Source organism: Macaca nemestrina, chromosome 7 (genome assembly GCF_043159975.1).
Source record: "Macaca nemestrina isolate mMacNem1 chromosome 7, mMacNem.hap1, whole genome shotgun sequence".
In the NCBI taxonomy this organism is placed as follows: domain Eukaryota; kingdom Metazoa; phylum Chordata; class Mammalia; order Primates; family Cercopithecidae; genus Macaca; species Macaca nemestrina.
This window is the reverse complement of record NC_092131.1, coordinates 163,105,273-163,122,353: the sequence shown is the minus strand read 5'-3', so window position 1 is coordinate 163,122,353 and position 17,081 is coordinate 163,105,273. Positions and strand designations below refer to the sequence as shown.

Genomic DNA, 17,081 nt, shown 5'->3' with positions numbered 1-17,081 from the left:
ATTTTATTAGCAGCCCCAAAGGAGCCAGTACTTGTAAATTTATATACCTCTGTTGTGAAGAATACATACCTAAGAGGTTTAATCATAGCATCTGAAAAAGTACAGATGTCTTCTCTTTGGAAATATCTTGGGTACATACTAACTCCCCAGTCAGTAAGAACTCAAAAGGTTAAATTAAATACTAGCAACTTACATACCTTACATGATAATCAAAAATTATTGGGCAATATTAACTGGCTTTGCCCCATCTTGGGCGTATCTACTGATAAGTTGCAAAACCTGTTTTCTATCTTAAGGAGCAATATAGCCCTGGATTCTCCCAGGTATTTGACTGCTGCAGCAAAAAGGGAAATTGAAGAAATAGAGCAAGCTATTTCCCAAAGGCAAATGGATTGCGTGGACACCCAATATTCTGTCCAGTTGTTTATTTTTCCCAATAAATATTCCCCTACAGGGTTAATAGGACAGATGACCCCAGGACTGCACTTTTTAGAATGGGATTTTTGCTCACATACTGGGACTAAAACACTCTCTCCCTATATCTAGCTACTTAGTAAAGTCATCTATTCAGGCTGCAGATGATGCAATCAGTTGCTAGGTTATGACCTTGATGTCATAAGAATTCCTTTGAGCAAAAGGCAATTTGAAGCAGTATTGCCCCTGCCTTTAGATCTTCAGATACCACTCACTGATGACACAGGCGATTTAGAACATACCCTCCCTGCTGACAAACTGCTTCAGTTCTTATCTCGTACTCCTATAATTATGCCTACAAAAGTAGTTCTCTCCCCTATACCTAATGCCTTAACACTGTTACTGATGCACGGGTAAATATGGAAAAGTGGCCGTCTGGTGAAGACCACATAATTCCCTCACTTGATCTGAGTTTACTAGCACTCAAAGAGCTGAGGTTGGAGCCTTAATACTGGCTTTGGAGACTTTTTCTGCTCAGCCCATCAATATTGTTAGTGACCCTGCTTACTCTGTTTGTTTGTTTATTTGTTTTGAGACAGTCTCACTCTGTTGCCCAGGCTGGAGTGCAGTGGCACAATCTCGGCTCACTGCAACCTCTGCCACCCAGGTTCAAGCGATTCTCCTGCCTCAGCCTTCTAAGTAGATGCGATTTCAGGCGCCTGCCACTGCACCTGGCTAATTTTTGTATTTTTAGTAGAGATCGGGTTTCACTATCTTGGCCAGGCTGGTCTTGAACTCCTGACCTCATGATCCACCCAACTCAGCCTCCCAAAGTGCTGGGATTACAGGCATGAGCCACCACGCCTGGCCTTACGCTGTTTATTTATTGCAGAACCTTGAGACAGAACTAATTAAGTCTACTCTGGAGCCAGCCCCACATGCTCTTTTTCTCTGACTTCAGTAATTGCTAGATCAACATACACATCCTATTTTTATCACACATATTTGAGCCTACAGCTCACTGCCTGGCCCATTGGCTTACAGCAAGGATCAAGCAGACCTGCAGGTTATGACATCACTGCTTGACCAAGCCACCCAGTTGCATCAACTTTTCCACCGAAATTGGAGAAACTTAACTATAACAATTTCAACTTTCCCAAAGACTATACTTTCAAGGATCATTTCTATAGTTTGTTACTAGAGAAGTTTCTCTGAATGTGTAGAGCACCGTTTAATTTTTTAAATTTAGATGATAAATTCCAATCAGCTGTAGAAAAGCACTTTGCTAAAACCTCTCAAGACATAAAACCTGCAGTTTTATGGTAAGATGTAAACAGTAATGAATGGTGTGGTCCAAATGATTTGCTAACATGGGAAACAGGATATGCTTGTGTTCATACCCCCTCAGGTCCTCTTTGGATTCCAGCACGATGCATCAAACCATATTATGACATGGCTAGGACCCAACCCAGTACCAGAAATGAAGAAAATGACCCTACAGGACTCGCAGCCCCAGACAATGCGGCTTCTGTGGATGACACAGGCCCCAGACAGAATGTTGAAGAAGACAACTCAGAAGGCAAAGCAAATCCTGCTTCAAACACTAACACCATTCACTCCAAATAATTTATTCCTTTTTATTCTCTCATTTTGCCTACAACCAGTACCTGCTACACTCTATTGGGCTCATCTCTTAAATCTGCCTTTCTTCTGCCCTGTTGCTTTGACAAACACCCCCTTTCCCAGCTTCTAACAATGCGACTACTTAACTGAGAGGGATTAAAATACCCGCAATGGGGTTCCTTAGTGACAGCACACATCAAACTAGATTGCCAAGTACCAATACAGGTTGCATTGGCAAAGAATGTTGCTGATTATACTCATGTTTGTCTTATGTTATTTACTAATTCTAGGATGCAAAGCTGGAATACGGGCAGTGACCACCATGCCTGACAGACCTGTTGCTGCACACATCTGTACTCTCCAACAAAACCTGATGCTAAAAACAGAAAAGGGGGAGATGTCAGTCAGGGTGGTGGGAAAAATTGTCAGAGGAAATTAAAGGAAGGAGAAGCAAACCTCCTTTGAAGTCAGGAAGGTTTTGTAACAGCCTCAGAAGAGAGTTATGGCTTAAAACAGCCTAATCCTCTTACAGTGAGCTAATAGCTTAGAGTAGGTACAAAGGAATGTAAGGGAGTTTATCTGAAGAGCTTGTTTACTCATGTGGTACTAAGACCAACTTCTATCATTTGTAGGACTGCTTTCTCTGGGGAGGGCGACCACATTAACTATCCACAAGTATGTTGACTCAAAGCCTTTGTCATTAAATCTGTGCTGAATAAATGCCCTCAGGGCCAGCTAGTCAGGGCATGCGGCTGCTACAACTCTTTCTGTGAGTGGCCTGGCCCCCCAGCTGCTCTTTCACTGAATACCGGTGTTTGAGTACATTATTCATCCATCATGCAGCCTGGGTCTGCAGGTCAGACCTCGGCATTTACTCAAAAAAAATTTTATCCACCTTTTTTTTCCAACTCCTTTCAGAAAACAATCTTGCATGTGTTGATTGTTTGATATTGTCCCACAGGTCCCTGAGTCTATTTTTTCTCCTTTTCCTTCCTGTGCTTCAATTTCGTTTCAATTGCTGTGTCTTCATTTTTACTAATTTTTTCTTCTGCAGTATCAATCTACTATTAATCCTATTAAGAAAAATTTTATTTCAGATATTGTATTTTTATTTCTGGAAAGTATTCTTATTGATTTCTTTATTATGATTATGACTATCTTGTCCTTTAGGAAATACTGATCACATTTATAAAAGTTGATTTTAAATTATTCTCTTATAATTCCATTATTTCTGTCACTTCTGATTCTGCTTCTTCTTTTCTTCTGTTTTGAGGTAATAATATGGTGTTTCTTTGCTTGTCTAGTGAATTTTTATTGAATAACATACATTTTATAATAGTGGTTTATTATTATTTTTCTCTAAGGAGGGCTAAGGTTTGTCTTGTTAGGCAATTAAGTTATTTGCAAATCACATTAATGCATTCAAAACTTGTTTTTAAGCTTTGTTAGGGTTGTCCAAAGTAGCCCTAACTCTAGGGCTAATTAAGCAAAACTATCAATGCATGATTCTCTAGGTTCTTTACTGACTTCCCTGAGGCTAAATGGGTTTCTCCGCTCTGCTGGAAGGGATTTGAGTATCTCTTAACCTTGCTTAAACTCTGGGAGTTGTTCAGGTTACAGTTCCCATAGTTTTTTTCCTCAGCAGTTACTATTTGTGCAACTTTGTGGAGTTTTGTTGCATCCATGCATAGTTAAGGGGGCCTTTATGCATATTTCTCTGCAGAAATTGTTACTCTCCAATAATTTGCCCGTAAATTCTGGCTGCCTCAGCCTCCCACAAATTCAATATTTGTCTTTTCAGCTTAGTGACATTTCTTTTGCATTGCTTGGGATCTTCCTGCCTTTGCCATCTTCCAGAAATTGTCTACAGGCAGAAAGCAAGGGCGATAGTAGGCTTCACCTCTGTTTCCCTTTTCTCAGTGATCACAGTCCCACTCTGCCTGTTCTCTCAATGTCTGAAAGATTTGTTTTATGTATTTTGCCTAATTTTCTAGTTATTTGTCCTAAGTAGGCTGGTTTTGTACCAGAAGTAGAAATCAACTAAAGATGAATTTTAGGCAAGAGTTCTGGAATATGCCTCACTGGCCACAGCTGAAGCTACCTTTACCTACAAAGGAGTCTGGAAATGTGGCTTCTTCTGGGAAAACAAAACAAGGGAGAACAGATTTTTTGAAAGAGTGAGCATTATACGCCATCGTTGGATAGTTGTTAGCTCACTTAGCAGTTTAGCAGCTCCTGGGGTGGAGGGTCAGAGCTTTCTTCATTTCAGTAGCCTATGAAGAGCCTGGTGCTCATAAAGTTCTTAGGAAAATAACATTGAAAAGACCATGATCCTGAGTACTGAAGTCATAATTATCCAAACTACCAAAGAGAAAATTAGGCATGAAGAAAGGAGACAATATATGGTGGGGTGAGAGTGGCAGAGCGAGTTGGAGACAAGTTTGGAAATTGGAAATTATCTTGGAGCTCCAAATGCATTGGCTCGTAGACTATTTTAAAACTGTGTTGAGGAATTCGGGACTACAGAGCCCTGTTGTTCTCCTCATCTACAGTGTCCTTTTCCAGTCACCCATGTCACGGTTTTTAAAGCTCAGATCTTAGATCATAAGCGAGCTACTAGATGGAACCTTCTCCGATGTCCTACTTGTGGCACAGTTTTTCTACAGCATGGTTTCTATCAAGTTTTCAAAGCATATAATGATTCATTCTGCTGATTTCTACCCTCAAGAAAGTGGAATCTATTTGGAGTTTCAAAATAAAAACAAAGTTATCTTTTATTTCTGTTACTTTTTTACTTCCCTCACAATGCCTGCCACGGTGAACACAAAGCATATTAAACAAGATCACTGTTCCTTGATCTGGTGTCAAGCAGCTGTTTGGTGTCAAGTTGCTTGTGTGTCGATTGAGAACTAACAAAAGAACAAGCATCCTGGTATCACTTGCCCTTCGACCACCAGTAGTCATAGGGCTTGCTTTACTCAAGGAGGAAGTCCTTAACAACACAGTCCACCCAGGCAAACACAACAACCATTCACCTTTTCGTTTTATTTTTTCCTAAACCTATCACCATGAAACAAAATATATTGTATTTATTTTCCTTATTGCCTGTCTCTCCTATTTAAATAATGGCTGAGATTTTTGTTCTGTTTCTTCACTGCTATATTCCTAGCACATCAGCATTTGCCAAGGGAAAGAACAGGGGATGAAAACAAAGGAAGTTAAATGAGACCGAGGCCAAGGACGAAACTGAGATGGGGTCTGAAAGTGTGGTGGGACATTGGCTACCCTTGAAATTGTAAAGGGTCTCATACTTGATAATGAAAGGATTTGGGTAGCTCTCTAAGGGCCACGTAAAAGAAAGGGCTAAATATAAAAGGGTGAGTGAAGGAGAGGTTTTCCTCTATTCCACTCGTACAATTCAGCCAATTCATACTCTAAGTTTGTAGGAGAATCTTTCACTAGTCAAAATAGAAAATGACCAAATCACAGAAAATGTTATGAAGACAAGAATGAATTTATAATTTAAAACAAGAAAACAGAAATGAAATGCTGTAATTTTTATGCAGTTTCCAATCAATGAATGTATTTGTCTTTTATACATAAAGCGAATTTCTAGTTGCCACGAGTCCTATAAAAACAATATCTTTAACGACCAGTTCCTGCCCCTGTTTTTTCCTGTCTTATGATTTGAAAATGGATGTTTTATTTTCTTCTTTTCATATTTAGTCTGGGTTCCCTTCCTCATTCCTTGGTTGTTTTTTTTTTTTTTTTTTTTTTTTTTTGCACTCCAAGGGGTTTATTATTGCAGTTAAGAAGCCATAAGCAAGGGAAGTTTGTGAGGCCAACTGTAGCAGAAGCACAGCTCTCATCTTACCATCGTAACCACTCTGAATTGCTGGGTGGCACCAGAAAGCTCACTGGCACCTTGGCATATGGCAGTGGGAACCTGGCAATTTGGGTAGATTAAAAGTGGGTATGGAATTGCCATTAAGCTGTCGTCCAGGTCTTATGTGTGTGTTTGTGGAGTGTAGGGGGCAGGAAATGGGAAGGAAACAAGAGAAAATGAGAGAAGAGGAGAGTATTAAATCCTAGATCTGCTACCTTCATATTTTGATTATGAACGTGTAGAGGTCAGTGCTTCAACTCTGTGCACTTTATCTTTCCACGGATCTCAATATTTTGTTAGTAGCTCTTTTGCTGGAGTCTGCCAAGCTGACTGTTTAACTGGCTTTGCCTACCCTACCCTACTTTTTTATCGGAGGAATACTCCGTCAGAAATGGTAGGATTCACATTCCACAATATGTGCTGCTTTTAAGCAACCATACACAAGTAAAGTAATAGGCAAAGGAGAAATGAAGATTGGGGTCAGGAAGCTTTCTCCCAACACTGTCCTCAGATACATATTCATATCAGGTGCCAAACCTTGCAGCCAGATCTCAGGGCAAGTGAACTCATTTACCCATTCAAATGTTGCCTGTGAATTCAAAAGCTGAAATTTATAGAGCCTAGTGAGCTGAAAATTATAGGGCACTGTGCCACATGGGAAACCTAGTTTCATGTTTATTTTGAGATTTGGGATTTCAAGTTTAGTTAAGAATGAAAGATTCTTTACAAGGACCTAGTGACTTGTTCTTCTCAAGCCCTTGATAACAAACTTTTGGTTGGTAAACCCACCAATCTTTTAAGACATAGATTAGAAACTCATGACCCAGGTAGATGGGGTGTTAGCAACAACATCCATTCACCCAGCTCCTCCCAAGAAGTAGAGGCAGGAATGTCTCTTCGCAAGGCATACATCAACGCCCAAAGCAAAGAACCCTAGATTGCATAAAGTTCCACCTCAATGCCCTCCTGTTACCTGCCTTATCTCTCTGGGATAGGGCAGAGAAGGAGCACTCTTTCCTTGTCCCTTCTGACCTTAGCTATGGAACCTCTGCTGTCTTTTCCTGACATTCTTCTTCCATCTGTATCCCTTACTGCATTTTTGCACTGCAGTTCAATGGCTCCATTGCGCCCGCAATAACACATCCACTTCTGTCAATTGCTTCTCTTGCATTGGAAAAGAGGAAAAGGCTCCATCTAATCTAGGTTAGGTTATAAAAACATTTTAGCACCGAAAATAAATTATCTAAATGTGTTGGGGTAAATTCCACCTCATAGTTAAATGCTAAGGATTGCATGATGTGGATGTAAAATGTGGATGGTCAGGGAGGTTAAGAAAATAATCTCAAAGGACAGGGCCACGGGAGAGAGGATGGTGATGGTTACCATAAATGGGTTGGTGGTTCTGTGTGGCACCTGCTATCCTATGCTATCAATGTGCAGCCCCACAACAGATGAGATCCTTCAGCCAGGCTTGTGTCAAGCATGCTCTCTGGATACAACAGGACATGTCGCTTCTATTAATAAACCCAAGCCTCAGTATCCATCCACATTTGCAAAATGAGAATGATTATCCTTTTCTTTCTCCTCCTCCTCTGCTTCTCTTCTGCTTTTTGTCAGAGCTATTTCTGCACTGTTCACTTCATGGGTTAATGAGCAGATCAAGAACTGATAGTCAAGATGATAATAACAACAGCTGTCATTTATTGTGTGCCTTCCGTGTGCTAAACACAAATATTCCCACTTCAATCCACAAACAACCTTAGGATAAGAGAGCATCATTTTCTCCATTTTTGCATAAGAAAACTGAGAATGAGAAAGGTTAAGAAACAATCAAGGAAATAAAGCTAGCAGTGATGAGCATCTCTGAAGGCCCTTCCTTCTCTAAATTACATTGTCTTTTAATCTGTAAAGCATAGTTGGTTTGGTAATGGTTATAGTTACTAAAGACTTTTGCAACTATCATCCTGCAGTTGTAAATTCTCTTTGATGTCCTAAGAAATATGTACCAGAATATCTGGCAAAAGGCACCTAACAAGTTGTAACACCTAACATGTGTAACACCTCCCATGACAGGACAATGGGTGCCTTTGAAAGGGATCTGTGGATTTCTTCTTTTGGCTTGCTTGACTTCCAACTCAGCAGTGGGATTGAAGGAGAAAAGAGGGTCCTGAATAATAATTGTCAGTTCTCCTATATTAACACTTTCTAGACATGCCATCTCTCTGATGGCAACTGTTTTGCTTAAATAGTATATAAAGTTTATATATATAGCACTTCAAAGTTTACAAAGGCATTTCATATAAATGTCTCCATTTAAACATCTATCCAGCTTGTAAGATACTATTCTTACCATTCTACAAATGAGAAAACTAATTTGTTCTGGGGCAATAAGTTGTATCCCAAAAGTCTGTAAATGTTTCCCAATTTAGAAAGATCTACCATAATTAGGGTGACTTATTATTATAATTAGGGTGTCCCAGTTTGGCTGGTTCTACCTATGCAATTCTCTCTCAGAAGTGTCCTAGTTTGAGGGATATGGTCAGCCTGCCCAAAAGCACAGAATTAAATGCAGAATTTCACTTGTAACACGGTGAGTTACACATTGGGCCATCAGGGACACAACTGTGCCTGTTTTGCATAAGAGTGATTCCTTAAGTGAGGTACATATTTTGAGCATCAATACATTTTTTTTCACTCTCTCCACCTGGATAAGTGAAAGCTTCTCTCTTGTTCAACCAGTGTTTGATCCCAAGCACATTAGAATCACCTGGTGAGCCTTTTAAACTTAGGCTTCTTGTATCCCATCTATGGTCAATTAAACTTGAATTTCTGTGGGTGGATGGTGGGAAAAATATTTTTCAAAAGCTCTCCAGACAGAGCTTTTGACAGTCCAGCCAGAAGTGATGACTGGCAGCATATAAATAAACACTAGGTGATAATGGTGCCATATATTAGACCTGGAAAGGGTATTGCAAAGGAGAGATCCTATTTGGTGTGGGGAATGTTGCCAAGGAGGCCGATATATTCTGAGATGGCTCACGGACAGTATGGTGGCTCCACAGAGTTGAGGGGAAATATATTGGTTGCTGCCTGCTTGAATTTTATTTATTTATTTATTTTATTTTTGAGATGGAGTCTCTCTGTGTTGCCCAGGCTGGAGTGCAGTGGCATGATCTTGGCTCACTACAACCTCCACCTCCCGGGTTCACACCATTCTCCTGCCTCAGCCTCCCAAGTAGCTGGGACTACAGGTTCCCACCACCACGCCCGGCTAATTTTTTGTATTTTTAGTGGAGACGGGGTTTCACCATGTTAGCCAGGATGGTCTCGATCCCCTGACCTCATGATCCACCCACCTTGGCCTCCCAAAGTGCTGGGATTACAGGCGTGAGCCACTGCACCCGGCCTGCCTGCTCTAAATTTCGAAACTCCTGTGTTTATCTTGACCTAATGAAGTGTGCTGTTGTTTAAAATATACTGTGTTCTATTGAACAGATATTGAGTCTGGTCTCCTATTCCAATATTTTTTTCTCTGTAACTTTATTTGGATCTGTTGCAACTTCTTGCTCTGTGTGTGTGTGTGTGTGTGTGTGTGTGTGTGTGTGTGTGTATCAGGGAGTTACAATGAGGGTATACTTAGAATTGTTGGCTAAAAAGGTTGTGTATAAAAATAAAATGTATCTGTGAGCATCATGTTTTCTAAGAGATAAAACCTTTTATTATGTTACTTGTTTCAGAATATGCTTTCTGAGAAGGTAGAAAAGAAGTATCTCATTTTGCAGAGAAAGACCTGGAGTCCCAGAGATGTGAGGTGGTCAGCTGCGAGCCATGCCATGAATCCACACAGCCCCTGAGTTAGTGGTGAATATCTCTAATCATTCATATAATGCTCTGTGAAAATTCAGGCATGGTGAAAAAGAAGTTTCACTGTTTTTCCAATTTATGAAAGTATTTTTAGAGTATTATTAAATCTATTTTATGGTTATTTATTGCAATAAATGTTTATTTTCCTTTGAAATGCACTTAATCATACCTTAATCTCCTTGCTATAATTTTTCCATGGAAAGAAAATAACATTTCAGTTAATGTAATTTCAATATGCTGGGATCTCAGTCTCCTGTTTCAGGTGCCCCGGGATGCAGGAGACCAGGCCAGGGACATGTTCCTTCCTGGTACAGATCACCACAGTTTAGAATCGTCGAATTCTTTGCTGAAAACTCCAAGTAACTTAAATTCTTTCCTCTTAGGTTTTTTTTTTTTTTTTTTTTTTCCCCTGGGCAAATGCTTTTTAGTCAATCCTAGGATTCTAAGAGGTCATTTTTCAAGTTTCCTTAAGCTGTAACCCTCTCCAAACCCCACTTTTAACTCTAATTCTTCAATCTCTCATCCCTCTTCCCTGGTGATTTGCCGTCTTTTTCTCTGGGGAGAGGACACACATACAGAAATGAGCAAAGAGCTTTAAATACTAGCTGCCCAAGAGATGCTTAGCCTCCTGTTCCAGCCACTGGAGCTAAGGGGTGGAGGAACGTGATGTCACAGGCAGGGATGCTCACTAGTCTTCAAGCAGTCCCCTAAGGTAAGGCTGGAGGAAGGAGGTGGCAAAGAGGGCTCCTGAGTTCCTTCATTTGATGGCACTGATCATATAGGTACAGGTGGAGCAGTAAGCTCAGAGCCATTCCTTAGACCTAGAGTCTGGCCTTTTCACCTATATAAAATAATACTATGTAATATTATTTCAAGTAGAGGTAAGAAAATAACCCTTAGGAATTAGCACCCTGAACCTGGTGGGCCAGCAGAAATAAAAGTTAATTCCAAACACAGACCTTAACTACCACAATTCTGCCCATGTTTCCCTCCAGGGATCTTTGATCTCAGGCTGAATGGAGGAAGAAGAGCTTTTCTAGTAGATGCCTGTCACAGAGATCTGACGAGGTCAATGTAAATGAGTCCGCAGAAGCTCGATAGCCTATAGAAGTCCTTGAAAATCCCGAATGGCACGAGAGGCTGAAAAACTAGTTCAGATGCTGATATCTTCAAGAAGTTAAATATAACCTAAAGAAATTATTTGTCACAGAAGAAAATTGGTTTTAAAAATTGTAAAGGGGAGGAGAGTGGAGATTCAAGCCTAGAGAGGAAGATTGAAAAACAAGAAAGTAATCCTGAAGTCAACCGTAAAATGTTTCCTGTGTCTCACCTGGTAAATCCACATGAACTTCCTGAAAGAGGAAGGCTAGACAGTTACTTCTGAGTTGCCTTTCAAATGATAAGGAGGGTCCTTGAGTAAACAGGAAATGAAAGACTCTAGAGAGCAGCTGAGGAAGGATGCAGAAGTGAAAAGGAGAGAGGAGCCATCGGCACCCCAGATTTAATTTGATGGAGAATTTTCTCTATTTGATTCTATGTGTGCCTGTCTTTATTAGACTGCTTGCCTTTCAAGGCCTGGGACTATGCCTCATTCACCTTCATATTCTAATATAATGCAAGCTTAGGAAATTATTGTTTAAATACATACATTGAGACATAAATGGATGGGAGTAAGAATGAAGGCATAAGCGGTGGTGTTTAGCAGCAGCCTTGACTGTGAGCTTAAGACTGTTTTTTGTGACCTGTCATCTTCCTTTGCACAACAACACAGCTCATGATGATGTTCCAGAGCATTTTGCCACCAGAAAATGAGGCTTGCTTTTGGTCTTTTGAAGGAAGACTGCAGTGAACAGTTAAATTGACTTTAAATTTAGCAGCATTGGGCAAGAATAGAAATGTTCTAATCCTGTCTCCTCCTACGGAATGTGAATTGTGGTCAAAGTAATATGTTTTTGCCTTCTGTGATTGAGATCAAATTTCATAGGCCAGACAGGGCGTAGGGAGCCAGGCTGCACAGCCACTCTCCCTGGTAAACAGTGTCACACCTCCCTTGGACAGCCCAGGGTACCATGTGTGCCCTGGCGTTAGAGACACCTCACCAGGGCTTGTCTGCTCTCCCTGCCTTGTTTCTCAGCCCAGTGTTCATGTGGAGTTTGGCTTCCTCTTCTTAGAACTGGGAAAGGCAACGCTGTGCAGGTGTGAGAGGTACATACACATGCGCCCAGAAGATGCTGCCCCAGAAAAACAATACGCAGGGCCCGTATTTGACTCAGAGCTTAAGGTCTTTTCATTAGAAAATAAGATCACTAGCTCTAAAATTGCCACTGGGAAAGACTGGGTTGGCTTAGCAGGGCAATGCTAGCTGATGGGCAGCTGTGTTCTATAAAGTAGATGAGGGAAGATGACAGAATGGCATGTCTATGGGCAGAAAGCAGAAGGGAAATCGGCCTCCCTTCGTAGGCCACTAAGGACAGGGTTATCTAGTGGCCTGCTGGATTTGACACTATCTGCCTGCCACCTCTGAGCTCAGCATTTTTGCTTTGACATACGTGGGTCATTCTATCCATTAAGCTTCAGCAATTCCATATCACACATGCTTATTGGCACAGAATCTTAGGGAGAAAAGAGATTTTACTTTGGAAGGAAATACTATGGATTCTTCAGTCATTCAGAGACCTCTGCTCCTCCCTTATGAGTGCTCTCAATGTAAAGGTATAATGACTGGCTAACTAAATGCTTTGGGAATATAGGAATGAGGATACATATCTAGAAAAGTGGGTTTTAGAAGAAGAAAAGAGAGGATAATAAAAACAAGAAGTTTAAGAAAGTGCAAAAATAAAATTTAACTTATGTATGTCAATTGTGATGAACTGGAATTATGCATTCCATGGAACAAGTCGACACAATCAGAGAAGAATTCTTCACTAATTTCCCCTTTATTTATCTATGTCATAATCCATATTAGGGAAGACACAACCTCTACTTTTTAAAAGTCACAAATATTAAGCCTATAAAAATATCAATATCTTATCAAAGTTTATCTCAAATTTATACAGGAAAACAAAGGTTCATTCCAGCCCACCTAGCTTGTTTTGATGGTTTATTAAGTAGTATTTAAGCAAATTGAGTCTTACATTATCTGGCCAGAAGTTTTTTTCTTGCCTCTGTATTATTAAACAACAGTTACTGAGAATGTTCATCAGATGTCCAGATTAATCTTGACAGTGAAGAATACATGAACTCTATATGCAATCTTAAAAAGGAGTTAATATAATATGCTAGTTTTCTCTTTTGTGTCCACTCCTCAAAAGTTTTGATTGTTATTAGGTTAGGCTCATCCTTTATTAGTTGCCTTTTGTTAAGATTTTTTAGTTTGCAAAAATTATTGGATTTGTATTGATTTAACTGAAGGAGCATTTGAAAACTATCTCTCATAGTTCATCATGAGAACTGAATTGTTCCTCCTCTTTTTGAGTTTCTTCTCTTTACTACATATTTTTCCCCAACCAGTTATTTTTGTTGTTGTTATTTGCTTCTTAATAATTCTGTGAGGCTTATTTTTAGAATATTTTATAAATCTGTCTATCTTTAAGAATGGCAAACTATGAAAATTGATGCATTTAATATTTGCTAACACATTTCTATTCCATTGTCAATGAAAAGACTGTGCTTGCTTGGATCAAGAATTAGCCAAAATTTGGAACTCTCAGAAAGCTATTTATTTATTCCAGAACAAAGCATTTGGTTTGTACTACCATCAAAATATTCTAAGTGGCTAGTTACACTGGTAAAAAAATAACGTATCTCTTTTGTTCAGGCCTTCAGAATTTTAACATCACACAAAATCAATAAAGCTCTTAAATGTAAATCTATGAAGATGAGACACACTGATTTCTTGGCTGTTTTTACTGAGGTGAGTGAAAAAAGCTTTGAACCCCAAACAGAATTTTATTTTCTCTGTCAATAAGAACAATATACTTCCATGGATAAGTGTGTCATCTATGGAAGCATTTCAGATGTCTGTGTTGCAGATGCAGAAGGTATCTCTTGGGATTTCCCTGCACTACATCACATACTAGACTATCTATTGTAAGAAAAGATGGTTGGGTCAATTACAGGAGTTGTCCTTGGAATCAATTCCAAGTGCTCCAGAAACTTACATCTATAGGTCCGACTTAATGTAATCCATAATTGTCCCATGCTATTTTTTTTTAAATGTGGCTGATATACATACTCCTAGAAAAAGGTCACATAATTAGAATTATTTAAGTATTTAATTTACAGGGAAATCTGGAGCTCAAAGTAGTCAGGAGATGCTGCCTAAGGCCATTCTAGTAAGTATGATAACGATTTGTAAAATCACCATCAGCTACATCGTCATTTGAAAACAGATTTAAGAAATATATATACATATATATACCGAAAGCACTCCACTAAAGGAAAGCAGACCAAGACTAGTAATATTAATCCCCTGTCATCCAGTTGGCTGGCCTACCTGCTACAGAAGCTGAGGCCCGGCCTGCCAATGGGCTTCAGCCCATGGGGATCTGTGACTGTACCATGACTCACTGGCCCTGCAAAAGCCAAACTGGCTCCTTCGTCTTTGTCCAGAGTCCTCATTTCAAGGTCTTGGCCTCTCTTGGTTCTTTACCAAGGTAAAAGGCAGCAATAAGCATGAAGAGTCAGACAAAAAAACACCAAGCTATAACCATGTATTTAATATCAAAATTAAAGACTCACTAAAAAATTCAGTAAGCAATTTGGGGGGAAATTGGCAGGAGAAGGTACATGACCAAAGAAAGGTGTTTTCAAATAGAAGTTATAGAGTTTATTTTAATATGATCTCAATGATCTTCACATAATTTAACAGGATGTTTTATTCTAATTAGTTTAATTGAGCTCTATTTTTTAGCAGTTTCTTAAAACTGAGAATTAACGAGCAAGAAAATAAAGTCTGCTCAAGTCTTTGGAACTTAGGCAATTCTTTCTTTCAAACTAGACAGAAAAAATTGTTTAGAACAATATAAATGAGGATTTGGGGAATCTTTTTGTCTTCCTATGTTCCTTTATAACAGAAGTCTCTAACCCCCAGGCCGTACTGGTCTGTGGCCTGTCAGGAACTAGGCTGCACAGCAGCAGGGAGCAGCAGGGCAGGCATGTCAGTGAACCTTCATCTATATTTACAGCCACCCCACATCACTCACATTACTGCCTGAGCTCTGCCTCTTGTCAGGTCAGCAGCAGCATTAGACTCTCACAGAAGCATGAACCCTATTGTGAACTGTGCATGCGAGGGATCTAGGTTATGGGTTCCTTATGAAAATCTAATGCCTGATGATCTGTCACCGTGTATCATCACCCCTCAATGAGACCATCTAGTCACAGGAAAACAAGCTCAGGGCTCCCACTGATCCTATATTATGGTGAATTGTATAATTATTTCATTATATGTGACAATGTAATAATAATAGAAATAAAGTGTACAGTTAATGTGCTTGAATTATCCTGAAACCATCCCTGGCTGCCCTGGAAAAATTGTCTTCTGCGAAACTGGTCTCTGGTGCCAAAAAGTTTGGGGATCACTGCTTTATAAGACCTTTCGCTTACAAGAAGAGCCCAGTAAGTGTCTTTTTTGTGGACATTAAAAAAGTTTTATTTGTAGAAAATACTTTGTGTGAAGCGTAAGGAGAAACCTCTATTCTCTCAAGAGCTTATTGGGGAAATAGACATGTATAGTAATAAGGAGTTAATATCAGCAGGGGTCAGAGCAGGAGTGGAAAGGAGGGTTCTATATGAGTTTGTCTAGAACCAACTTGCAGAATGATCCACTTTCCAAATGACCATTTCAAAAGTAAATAGAATTTACTTTTTTTCTAACTTTCACAGTTAGTTTTATTTTACCTTCTTCACTGTCATTTTAGGAATGTTTTATTTCTCTTTCCCAACTCTCTGTTGTAGCTGAATAATGAGGTGGAGAGAGAGAGAAGTAAAATTGAAGGGTGTATGAGTGTAAAGTTTTGAATATAAGTAATTGACATTAATAACTTCTTCATTAAGTTGTTCATATTTTTAGAACCTATATTCCCAAGAATTTTCATGTTCAAGAACATGTTCCAAAAATATACTCTTAGTGAATATGTCATGGGTATACTTGTCAAATAAAGATAGATCCTGGGGGCCATGCTCCAAATTAAGTCAATCAGAGTTCTTCTCTGGGAAAGATGCACAGATAGCTTCTGAGCTGAGAGACTGTAAATCTGGGATTGACAAAAGCCATTTCTCTTTTATGTCTAGAGACTAAAGCCAAACAGGAATAGACAGAAATGGATAAGGGATGGTGAGAGAGAGTCCTTAAGGAAATGAATTTGAGATCCTGGTTCTAGTAGTTAGTATTTACTTTGATCCTTTGAGTTGATAAGTTCTGGGAAGGGTCTGAGATTTTTACTTTGCTTGCAAACTAACAAGTGAACTTGCCACAGTTTCATGGATGCTGGTTGAAGACATGAAACTTGGCTCAGAGACAAAGGTTGTTATTACAACAATAGCAGTAGCCAGGGTGCCAGTGCCTCCAGTCCCATTTCCCAAATGGTGATGTAAAGAGGATCAAGAGACACTTGGACTCACAGTGAGTTCCATTACTGAGGAGGAACCCTGAGTTTAGGAAATCCAGATTTTTATAATGGGCAGTAATCCTGCCCATTATAAGCCTTTCTCTACTCAAGTGACTGTTCCCTATACAAACAGTCATTGCCTCTACTCACAAAAAATTCACAAACCTGAGAGAACCACAAAGCATTGTCTCACATCAGAGCTGTGGCTATATTCTTTTCAGTTTGGCAGGTAGATCTTCCTTAAGCTGGCTGAGCTGTGTTTATGTCACTGCCATCAAGAATCCTAACCAACACATGCTGTGGCATTAGGTCTTCCCTTTGGAGTGCTCCCTCATTATGAAAGCAGAGTGATATAGGTTCATTGTAGAGTTTTTTGGGGAAAAAGTATATGACAAGCAACCACTTTTAACTTATGTGGGGGAAAGTACCTGCGTCTAAGTTTCCGATCTCTTCTTGCCTCACAGCACCTGACGACACTCCTCATAATCCTTTTCAGATGGAATGACAAAACACATATTTTAGGTTATATATTGTAAGAGGTAACAGCTTTTGTTCTCAGCTGACCAGTTTTTATAAACAGAAGATTAAGAAATTGCTGATAGTGTTAGCTAGGATCCCCTGCCCTCAACTTCCAACTGACTTGCCTTCCTTCTTATGAGTTTCTACTCATAAGACCTTGCCCT

At 39.6% G+C, this 17,081-nt stretch overlaps 1 pseudogene; it reads left to right on the top strand.

Moving 5' to 3' along the window:
* The first annotated feature begins 1,573 nt into the window (after positions 1–1,573).
* On the top strand, positions 1,574–1,659 carry LOC112428719 (small nucleolar RNA U3; annotated as a pseudogene).
* Positions 1,660–17,081: the final 15,422 nt, after the last annotated feature.